This window comes from Sardina pilchardus, chromosome 11, assembly GCF_963854185.1.
Source record: "Sardina pilchardus chromosome 11, fSarPil1.1, whole genome shotgun sequence".
In the NCBI taxonomy this organism is placed as follows: domain Eukaryota; kingdom Metazoa; phylum Chordata; class Actinopteri; order Clupeiformes; family Clupeidae; genus Sardina; species Sardina pilchardus.
In genome coordinates this window covers 5,684,322-5,696,347 of record NC_085004.1, presented here as the reverse complement: position 1 = coordinate 5,696,347, position 12,026 = coordinate 5,684,322, and the positions used below count along the sequence as shown (strand labels likewise).

General features: G+C 43.5%; 1 protein-coding gene across 1 annotated transcript in view; it reads right to left on the bottom strand.

The window, feature by feature from the left end:
* lingo2 (leucine rich repeat and Ig domain containing 2) overlaps window positions 1-12,026 on the bottom strand; it is a 260,134-nt gene that overhangs the window by 199,978 nt on the left and 48,130 nt on the right. The window contains exon 2 of the mRNA XM_062549260.1: window positions 9,673-9,753. The gene's annotated coding sequence lies outside the window, so the exon portion shown is untranslated. The remainder of the gene's footprint in view (window positions 1-9,672; window positions 9,754-12,026) is intronic.

Genomic DNA, 12,026 nt, shown 5'->3' with positions numbered 1-12,026 from the left:
TGACCTGAGGTAAACAAACTGAAGCCACAGTGGTAAAAAAAGAAAACAGAGGAAATAAAACCATGTTTTTCTTCCTCTGACTGCATATGGCGATTGGCCATAGATAGGATAGTGAAGATCATCATGAATCAAAGTGGGAGAGAAATGGTTTGGGAATCGGAAAATGACTGCAGGTCCGATTTGTATCTCTGTGGGTCTCCGTGGGTACCCGGACCTAAGTATGGTATGGATGCAGTGTCCAACTGTGCCACAGCTCCCCCAAGACGTTTGTTATACGTCCTGAGGGGCAGTAAAGAAACCTCTTGGACATAATGGCCTGGCCAAACCATGTGCACAACAGCTATCAGTTAACATGAAGTATGGGGGTTAAAGAATCAATCTGCAATTGACACTGGGATGAGGTGAACGAGTGATTGACAGGGAGAGAGCCTGAGAATGTGAGAAAAAGAGAGAGAGATGGAGAGAGAGATAGAGAGAGAGCAGGAGAGAGAGATGGAGGGAGGGAGAGAGAGAGATCTGCCTGATACCTTGTATGATATCAAAGGGCATCTTCAGACGTCGAAGCCCAGATGTAGCATTGTCAATCTGAGCGTTTTGAAAGATGAGAAGCTCTCAGCCCATCCCTTGGGAGGCCTCTTGTCAGTGCTGATTAAGGACCCCAAAAGTGGCTACTTCACCCAACGAGGTCCTCCAAACACATCATCCCAAAGAGCGTAGCAGCGTTGTCGCCATAGTTGCGAGGGCATGAAGACACAACCCAGCGATGAGCAGCTTGGCGGACTGTCTCCACGCTCCCTCCCGCTTCACCTGCCTACACAGTCCTCTCTCTCTCTCTTTCTCTCTCCTCTCCTCCTTACCTGGCGCCGCCATAATATGGCTGCCATGGCAGCAGCTGCCTCTTCATACTTTCAAATCAGCGAAAGCAATCTGCAGGCACTTAAAGGGAGCAGGATTAAAGTGTGTGACCATCAGCATATGATGGCTTATTGTGTCTTTTAACCTTGACTGTCTCCTCGACTGCAAACCTCAACATATTCACCGATGCAGTAGATACAATAGCATATTGCGGACATTACAGTAGGAACTAGAAACTATCGTTCATTATTGTTTTGTCAGTTGGCAGTCATGTATATTGTGGCAATATACATGAAAATCTCTCTCCTTGGGCAAGTAATTCAATCGAGAAAAGAGAGCTTTGTAAAAGCAGGACAGTGGGAACTCTCAGGTGAGTAACCAATCAAAATAGCTTATAGCAAACTGAGCTAATAACCTCAGATACCTTCAGGGTCAACAACATTGTTATTGTTATTTCTTCTCACATAGACAACATTATAGACTGGGGAGAATGGTGGACATTACAATCTTTTTTCACTACGCCAAAGAGCCAGTAGAAAAGGGACAGGGTAGCATAGATGGGGAGGGGGAAGAAAAAGACAGAAAGATTTACTGTTCAATTACAGTCTTAGGGCAGAGTCTCTGGCAGGCTGGTAGAGTTGAGCATAGAAGCTACCAAAATTATACCTCAGGGAGAGAGATATCCTCTCAGCCTCTGACAGTAAAAAAAGAGAGACAAGAAAGGGACAGTCATCCTATTAAAATCGCCGGTCATTCACAAAAGAGAAATAAAGGGCTTAAGCCACTGAGTGTGGGCAGAAGTCATTTCTCTCACAGCCTGGCACTTTCTCTTCCCCCTTTCTCTATTTATACCATCTCCTTTTTTTCTGTGTATGTGTACCTGTGACATGTGCATATTTATGAGGTAAATAAACCCTTATTCTATGACACTGTTTGTTTTTCTGCAGTGCATGCATTTCTTTGTGTGTGTGTGTGTGTGTGTGTGTGCGTGTGTGTGTGTGTGTGTGCGTGTGTGTGTGTGTGTGTGTGTGTGTGTGTGTGTGTGTGTGTGTGTGTGTTAATGTGTGTGAAGAGATGACAGGGGGTTGTCAGTGATCCTACTGAGTGATGCATACATTTTTCTGTCTTAAAAGAAACAGAGAAATAGAGCTGTACGTGGATTAAGGAAGGAAGCACAAGCCAATGAAGTGCCATGACAATCCTGCCATAGTACTGTAGCAGATGAAGATAAAGTCTATAATAAACATGTAACACTTTCCCAAATTGAAATAATAAGCGTCCAAAATTTTGGATTTAGTGTATGACTGGCAGTGTTACATAACTGGAATGCAATGGTAGCAACTGAGATGGCGCTCTCCATGGTACTGGAATTCTACTGCCAAGGCAAAGAGCTAGCTGCTGTCCAAGTTCCTGACGCTGCATGCATGCATGCCGGCGAACAGTATATGTCCATAGGGAGGAAGCATTCCAGCATTCCTGTAGAAGTGATTTTAATTTATATCAACCAAAATGTCTGTGTATTGTATGGGAGCCTATATATATATATATATATATATATATATATATATATATATATATATATATATATATATATTACTCAATTTTCATCCAATAATCTCAACTTTCAATACACAGCTTCATGGTCTGGATCTATATCCTCAGGGTATTTAATTAATACAATAGTTTTCAATTATATAGTACAAGCAGAGTTATTTTTCTCCCTGTTTTAGTAATTTAGTTATAGCAGCAGTTCTACTTCAAAAGAATGTGAGTGATAGGCTTATCCCCTCAGTAGGAATGGTCTTTGCCCAAGTCTTGCTTGCAGAAAATCAAGTGACGCTGGTGGTCTTTGTAATGTGTCGAGTATGTTGGATATGCATGGGATACTCCAACATGTGAATTTATAAATGTGATGATGATTATTTCAATCCTATGTATATTCATTTGGCAATCACAACCCTAACCATGAGCATGCACTCATAGAAATCCTCAGAGATAGTCCCCCACACACACATACAAGAAGCACGCTCTAAAACACAATCACACATACACAACACACACACACACACACACACACACAATCACACACAAAACTCAAGCACACACTCCATTATCTCAGCAGCCGTTCCTTGGAGGCAAGACCGCACTGTTTAAACATGCATGTGGGAAGTGCTTCAGGTATTGCTTCCTAATTGTGTGAAGAAAAAGCTGAGTGAAAAATGCATGGCGAAGGAGGAGGAGATGGAGGAGGAGGACTGGGGGGCGGCGGTGGGGGGGGGTTGCTGAAAGGAAACTGCAGATTTAGTGGCAGAGGAAGAAAGAGAGAGAGGGGAGAGAGAGAGAGAGAAGAAAGAGAGAGAATGACAGAAAAGAGAAAAGGTGTGGATGTGGTTGGCTAGGAAGAGAACATGGGAAAATTGAACGCAGTGCAGGTAAATGTAAAAGAAAACCTCACAAAAAAGACCATTGTGTGCTACAGCTCAACATTACTGTAAGCAATATCAACTCTCTGTTTGATTGAAGAGTGCACCCTTTTTGTTTTCCTTATTGACATATTAATTATCATTAGTACAATGCATACTGTACAATACAAATGAACTATAATCTATACCGTAAACAATATAAATAAACTATTAACTATTCTGTAGCAGTGTAGCCAATACAAATGCAGCCAAATGCAGTTGAACTGTAGCCTGGGTATTCCCATGCTGCTTAGTGCGCAATTTCATTCAGGCCCTGGAAACCACAGCACTAATATTCGCCTCAGGGGACCAATCAGCGAACGGGGTGACAGCAAGATGATGACGACATCTAAGCTACACACCGAAGCTTGTATTTCGGTAAAGAACCAAACCAGCTTTTGTTCAAATCTTCACACCTACAGTACTGAAAAATGTAAGATTCATTTTTATCATTTATTATTTTGAAGTATTAAAACACTCTGCATATGTCATCTGGTGTAGGCTAATTTATACGACTGCTAGCCAATGAGCTACGCACAGATGCATTTGATAGACATCCGTGGCGCCCAATAAACGGATGTTGGCGTTCGTTAAAATACGAGAAAATGAACGTTTGGTTCGCAGACCAAGGCGTTAGCCAGGCTAGTTAAACTGAGGTTATGCACATTTAGATAGATGTACAGTTTCTGTCCATGGTGTCCCTCTACAGCAGAATAATTGTAGAGTGTGTGTGAGGTTCGTTAAGCCCATAATTACTGGCCTGTGGTCAGCAGAAAGACTAACCACGCATACCTGTAGCCCAAGCACTCCTTTCAACTCTGGGTTTTATTTTGGGCACTTTTTCAGGCTTGACTAGCCAAAAGATTCCAATGTTCAACTAGTCACTTCTGACATTCTCACATCCTCTGAGGGCACGAAAGCATGTTTATGTGTAAAAAAAGTATTTATTTCCCTGGCACGTATTATTTATTTGAACAGTCTTATTTTGCCCTCTCCAATTCCCTTTTCCACAACACACAGCAACAAAATCAGTCATGTGAGGATACTGCGTTGTCCCTTGGCAAGTCACACACACATACACACACACACGTGTGCACATACACACACTCACACACGCATATACACACAGAGATAAACACACTCACTCACACACACACACACACACACACACACACACACACACACACACACACACACACACACAAAAAGAGATAAATACACTAAGCCACATACACACACACACACACACACTCATGCACACACACACACACACTCACGCACACACACACACACACACACACACACACACACACACACACACACACACACCGATATACAGTACACACAAATACACACACACACATGCACACAAATAAACACACTGACTGACACACACACACACACACACACACACACACACACACACACACTCCCCTGTCTGAAAACCTCATCCCGAATGCACCCATCCAGCAGGCCTCCATTCTATTTTGTCTGTCTTGAAAATGACAGAGACAACATTTGGTGATGGCTGTCAACTCCCAGCAAGCCAATCTCCATGAAGAGAACATTTTATTTTTGGAAAGCAGAGACAAACTACAAGTACATGCCACTGATGCATCCACCAGGGTCTCTGCATTCAGTTGAATAGTTGCAGCCATGAATTGTTTTGAGTGTATTCATGCAGATAGGTAATAGATAAGGTATAGCTGAATTGTCCATTGCTGTGAGAAAACTGAAATGCTGAATGTGAGTTTGGGCATGAAGCTACGCTACTTTAGCGGAGGCAATTGCTTGTTTCAGACAGGCAGACTGTTAGCCATGCATCGAGAAAGCCCCCTTGTGATTGCTGGAACACATGGAGCCCGCAATTAAGGGCTTCACTGTGAACATGTTGGCTATGAAGCCCTGCACTTGACGACACGGGACTTGTAGAGCAAAACATTTCATTTGGTTTTAATTCTATTTATTTATTTTTGGAGCTTGACAGAAGAAGAGAAGGGAGCTTGAAAGAGAGAGAGAGACAGAGAGGGAGAGAGAGAGAGAGAGAGAGAGAGAGAGAGAGAGAGAGAGAGAGAGAGCATTTGGCTGGGCAGATGGCTTCGTCTACGGGGTTTATTTTCACAGATTTGACCAAAATAGACATGCTAAGGCAGGAAAATATTTTGGTCCATGGTGTAGAAAAGAAGTCCATATATCAGCCAAAGACACAAGGTAGACACTTGGCTGAGCATGAAAATGTAGCAAGGATATCAATATCATTTTCACAAATCACACTTTTGTTCTAGCACCGGAGTCTCTAATAGCTTTACAATGCCTTCAGACTAACATCTGCAGTGACAGTTTAAGTGTGAGATACAATGTGTTAACAATCCCTTAGTTTACTCTGCCCAATGTGTTACGGAAATGTAGTTAATTACAAAGTACAATCTTAATTATAATGTTTTGCTGGTGGATTGGCAAATCACACAATGCACATTTGGGGTACTTTTAGTTTTGTAATGGCTCTTACTGTCACCCAAAACATAAAATCACATTTGCTTCGAAGAATCTCAAAATCCATTGTCTGAAATATAGCAACATTTACTGCATTTTTATGAGAGAACAGACACCTACTGTAGTAAGTGTCAATTGCACTGCTGTAAGTATGTTCAATGGCCTTGGCTCTGAGGATGCAACTTGATTAGCCCTGAGTATGCTGTCCAATTAGGCGCTGCGTGAGCGATTACAACTCAGATGGGTTATGATATGCAGGCCACTGCACCTAATTCTGGACTCTGTTCATGTGTCACCTCATGCGGAATTGAGGCCTGCATGTATAAACCTCTCATGCTGGGGAACTGTGTGTTCTGCACAAAATTCCCTACACAAGTAAAATGAAGTTAAAAAAAAAAGAAGATGGGTGGCTCTGACCGGGGTTAGACAGTCACCAGTGAAAAATATCACCGGGGCGACAAGCTTCTTATTCACTTCTCGCTCGAAAAGTGCGACATTATCTGTCTGGGCTTTTGTGGGGCTGCGGGAAGCTAAGGAGCTTTCTCCCGGCTTTCCCCCTCCCTGCTCTCATAAGCAAGGGGGCTTGGCAGGGAATTACCGACGGTGCCCGAGGATATTTTCCCCCATGACACACGCCAGCTTCTCCCTACGTCTGATTAGCAGCAGCAGCAGCGGGCGGCTGTGGCCGGGGCCGGGCAGGCCCTCCTGAATCTCAGGCCTCGGCAGTCAGCCCAACGTCACCGCCAGGGCCTTTGGACCTCTCCCAGGAGAACAGGAGAGAGAGGGAGGGGGAGAGAAAGAGAGAGAGAGAGAAAGCCGGGCACGGTGAGAAGAAGAAGCTGTCAAGGCCGTCACGCATCCCCTTCACAGCATCACAGAGATGACAGAGCGCTCCAAAAATAGACCTGTCTAACGTGCTAAGACTTGATTACTGGCTTAGGAAGGGAGAAATGTTTATGTAAGTGGGGATGTGTGTTTGTTTGTTTGTGCGTGTGTGTGTGTGTGTGTGTGTGTGTGTGTGTGTGTGTGTGTGTGTGTGTGTGTGTGTGTGTGTGTGTGTGTGTGTGTGTGTGCCTGTGTGTGTGTGTGCGTGTTTGTTTGTTATGTATGTTAGGGATCTGTTTTTGAGTCAAAGTGACTTGAATTGTGTCTACTGTATGTGTAAGCCTGTTTGCGGCTATGTTATTTACTTTTTCTCCTGCTTTTTCGCAGTAATCTAAAGTGGTCTGACAGAGGAAGAGGGAGGTACATCATGAGAATGAGCTTGAACAGAGTCCATTACCCTGGGGGAGAAACATTTGTGCTTCATTTAAAATGAAAAGAACTTTTGATCCTGCGAAGATTTGAAGGCCAAGTTCCTGTGTAAAAAATGGCAGAGAGAGGTTGATTTGAGTTTCTGTATTCCTAGTCAGGGAAGACTCTGTTTCTCAATAACTTTGTAAAATGCTAATACTACCTGCTGATGAAACGGGGGGATATTGCTAAGACAATAACAAAGCATCAATAACCTTTTTTCGCCATTTTGGTTTTAGCATTTATGTGCTATGAAGAAATACTCATTATGGAAAAATGGCCGAACTGTGCAGATTTTGGACAGCGCTTCGAGGAGGAATAGAAAGCGTTGAGGGCTTTACCGTTCATTGCCCACATTACATTTATGACAAGCCCTTATTGTATCCCTGAGTTTTATTTCCTTTTTATGGAGATATACCTATTAAATTAAAATAATACTGTTTGGTGGCTTAGTGATTTATCCCTTATTGGTTAATCAGCTTCCAAGCCTAATAATGGGCCACCCACAACCCCGCTTCAATGGGGGAAAAACTGTGGCCACTATGCCATCGTTCATTTTCCATTCTTTAATATCCTTTTAAATGGGTGGAAAATGGTTATGAATAATGAATAGGAATACAGTAGAGAGAAGAAATTATTCCTTAAGACTGGCCGCCGTCCATGCCGGTAGGTCTATATCAATAGGGTGCCATCCAAAGCACCTCTGGATACAATACCCCAGCATAAACCTTCCAGCTCTTTTTATCTTGTTGCACAATGTGGCGTAGATTAACACCAGGGTTGTGTTGGCTGATCCTAAGCCTGTGCCGGCGGCTATGTGGATTTGTACAGAAGAGGTCTTCAAAGATCTCGGATCAGTGGCCTATAGGGCTCGGCAACTTCAGCTATACATGCTTTTGAGAGCTTCCTACTGTGGTGCTGATAAACCAGACATACCCACTGTGATGGTAAAAATGGTGCTGTCATGCACATGTTCTGCTAAGATGGGTAGTTACTGTAGCAGTGATCTGCATACTTTTCTTACTGCACATACAGTACACACATACATGTGCTCTTACACACTGATGCATACACACATCATGCAAATGTGCAACTATGTGTCACATGGATAATTGTCAGAGTGAGACTTAAGAATACAAAAAATAAAAACCATATAAGAACTATATGTCTTCCGTGACCTCATGTGTGAATGAACACTAAGCTGCCCTTGGGCACATTTGCTACTTCTATTAGAGGCTTAAGCAAAGACAGAGAAAACACTGTATGTGGGAATGCCGAGCACACAAAGATGCCTCAACATGCACAAATAAATAACCTTTGCTCCTGCGGCATAATGCTTCTTCATCTCAGATATAAATAAGACCCGGACTGATGGCGGAGGATGGATTTTTCTCCCTGTTATTGCTGTGCCTTAAAGCGAGCCTTCATTCGTTTCCATCTGATCTCTAATTAATGTGGCTGCAGGGAGTGGGTGTCAAGCACTCCGCACGTCTCCTATATATCGCCTCGCTGCTGTCATAGCAGATATGGAGGGAGAAATCGGCACGAGACGCAGGACTGGTGATGGTGGCATGCATAGACGTGCGAGGAGATTAGAAGGGACGCTGGTGTAGAGAGGAAGTCCCATGTCCCTCATCTGAGTCTGGTGAGGTTGAGAACGCATGTTGGTGTAGGATGAAGAGAGATTTGCGGAATGTATGATGTTTCCTTTTTTTTAACTATTTGCAGAGCCTTGTTTTTCATTTTTCAATTTCATTATTGAATAAAACAAACTTGCAGTTGTCTCAGTGAGCTAGAGGTTGGTCTTCAAAGGCTTGTGAAGATGGAAATGTCAATAGTGTGTGGTGCTATTATTTTAACTAGGAAAAGTATGTTAGCAGCAGTTGATCCAATACAAATATGCATAACCAAATATGCATAACCAGCGTCTTTTCCAGATGAAAACTGTTAAAACAAAGTAGTTCTTAGCGGTAACTATGTGGCATGCATGTGTCTTCCCTGGGCTACCTAGTATTATTAGTATGCATGTTTCATATGGGTAAACTCATGTTTCATATAGGTTACCTCATGTTTCATATAGGTAAGAAAAAAGAGTCTTTCATTCATCCAGCATCCTAAAGTTAAAATTGTGGCAGTTGTGTCAATGGAGCAATATTTGTTCAGCTTATTTTTACAAGCCAACAGAGATAGGAGACATCATGAGAGGGACATGACTGAGGCCATTTGATCAGCTCTGACTAGTTGGCATCCTTTGCTTCTTTAATCTGTGCTAACAAGTGGAAAAAAAATATTTAGCATTCATCCCCACATTTGCTGAGAACATAATGTACTCTGTATGTGCTATATATATATATATATATATATATATATATATGCACTGCCTTTTATATAATATTCCTCTCTTATTTTCATTTTTTTTTTTTGGTTGCTTCTGTCTTTGTCGTGCCGGAGGAAGGGGTTTCAGGGCAAACATGTGCCTATCAAAATATGGACCAAGTCACCCTTGTCTACATGCAGTCATCAGCCCCAGGACTGACTGGAGGAGACAGAGAGAAACAAAGCAACTTACCACATGGAAACATGGAGGAACATCATGGTGTCTCTCTCAGTCGCACACCAGGGACGCTCTGCTACTTACACACTCTGATACCTGGAGACAGGAGAGGGGGGGATGAAAGAGGCAAAGAGTGAGAGTGTTAGACACAGAAAAAACAGAGGGGAGAGAGAGAGAGCGAGTGAGACAGAGGAGATGGTATGTAGAGGAAAGAATATGCAAGAAGAGAGAGCAAAGGGAAAGAGACAGAGATAGAGAATAATAGAGAGAGAGGCAGAGTGAGAGACAGACAGAGGGAGAGAGAGGGCCAGAGTGAGAGATAGACAGAGGGAGAGAGATAGACAGAGTGAGAGATAGACAGAGGGAGAGAGAGGGGCAGAGTGAGAGATAGACAGAGGGAGAGAGAGGGGCAGAGTGAGAGATAGACAGAGGAAGAGAGAGGCAGAGAGGATTGAGAGAGTGAATGGGAGTCAGCCCACATTAGCACTGGCTTCATTACCGGTGGAGAGGATGTTTTAAAGGACGGCGACTTATTCATGTCATCTCGCTTTCGCCATTATTTAGCATGTTATTCCAGAGCATGATCAGTGGGCTGGAAACTCCGAGAGAGAAGCCTGACGCGTCTAGACGGGCTGGGCCAGCGACCCGTGATGACGTCTGCCATTAGGAGTGGGCAGAGACGAAGATGAAGCAGTCAGGCAGAGGCAGGCACTCGTAAACAGACAAACCCGGCTTAGGGAAATTCACATTAGGCCTTTTTTTCCACCTCATTTTGTTTTGCGCTTGTCGTCGTTGTGTGATTAATGTGTGCGTGTGTGTGTGTGTGTGTGTATGTGTGTGTGTGCGTGTGTGTGTGTGTCCTCTGTGTGTCAGTAGTATGCGGTTGTGAGTTATAAAATATTCTCCGAATATAGGACGTGGACATCAAAACCACTAAAGCAAATGATGTCTCGAGTGACTGTTTTGAAGACAATGTTTGTGATGTTCTATTTGTAAGTCCCCCCGTTCATATGGCAGAAAACAAATCACTACAGAAATGTTCACACAAACTGTTTATATTACGTATATCCACACATTTTTGCTGTCTTGAGAATGCTCACGAGGCAGACACAGATTTGCACAGTCATGTCTAGTGCCTGTCGCACGTTATCCTGCTCACGTTTATGATTTTTGCCTGATTTGAATTTCATAATATGGGAGAGGTTATGTCATACTTTTCAGCCAAAACCAATGCAAATTTGTATGCTCTCGGAAATATTGTATCTTTCCTTTCCTGCTAGGAAGAGGTCGAGAAAAGAACAGTATGTCTTCTCCAATGAAGGCAGGTCATTTCCCTGCTCCCTTGTGCAATAAAAATAACTGATGTTTACATAGCCCCATCTCAACTTGAGTGTGGGCAAGGGCATTCCTGACAGGAGCAATCCTCCTTGAAGGCTCTCGCTGTTGACGTCTCAGTTTGAGTTGGCCTGGAAACCATTACCCTGCAGTTTGTACTGTTCCAACATCGCAGGCCTTAACTCCACCAACATATCGAACTGACGCATGGCACAGGAGAGCTGCATTGTCATGTCTCCTTGGTTGTTATGGTTACATGTGCAATACCGTGGTGGGTTTGAGCTTTAAAGAAAGGGGAAAAAATGTGTCTAACAGTGATGCAACTATTGAACTGCACTTGCCCATATAATATGTGGCAGGCAGGGCATTCTGAAGGTCTCCCTCCCCAGCACAACATTGATTCTGCCAGTCCATTTGAAAAAAAAACATACAAATGTGATGAATGTGCTTCTATTTGACTACCGGTAAATCTTTTATCTTTAATGATGGATACAATTAGACTCTCTCTGTCTCTCTCTTCCTCTCTCTCTCTCTTCCTCTCCCTCTCTCTATCTCTCTGTCTCTCTACTTTACTCTCCCACAAACCCCAGTAAACAAAAAGGGAAGGAAAGGGAAAGGGGAAAGCATGAGCCAGCAGAAATGTCTCCTGACAGTGAAAGTCAAACTGCATGGACGCATGCCGGAGAGGTGCCCAGTGACAGCAGGATCCAGTTCCAGGCTAGCAGCTTGACTTCCTCGTTAACCGCGCTCTGTCTGCTGGGCCTGCGTGCCTGAGCGGAGCGGAGCAGGGTGAAGGTGGAGGTGGAGGTTGTGCAGCCAGTGGCTGGGACTAACCCACACACACCCACACACACCCACCCACACACACACACACACACACACACACACACACACACACACTGCCTTAATAGGGTGGGAGAGAAAGATGCGAGAGATGGAAGGAGATGGAAAGAAATGGCCTAATGAAAAACAGAAGGAGACATAGAGAAGAAAAAAGAGCAGAGAGGAAAAACAAAGAGAGACAGAAAAAAACG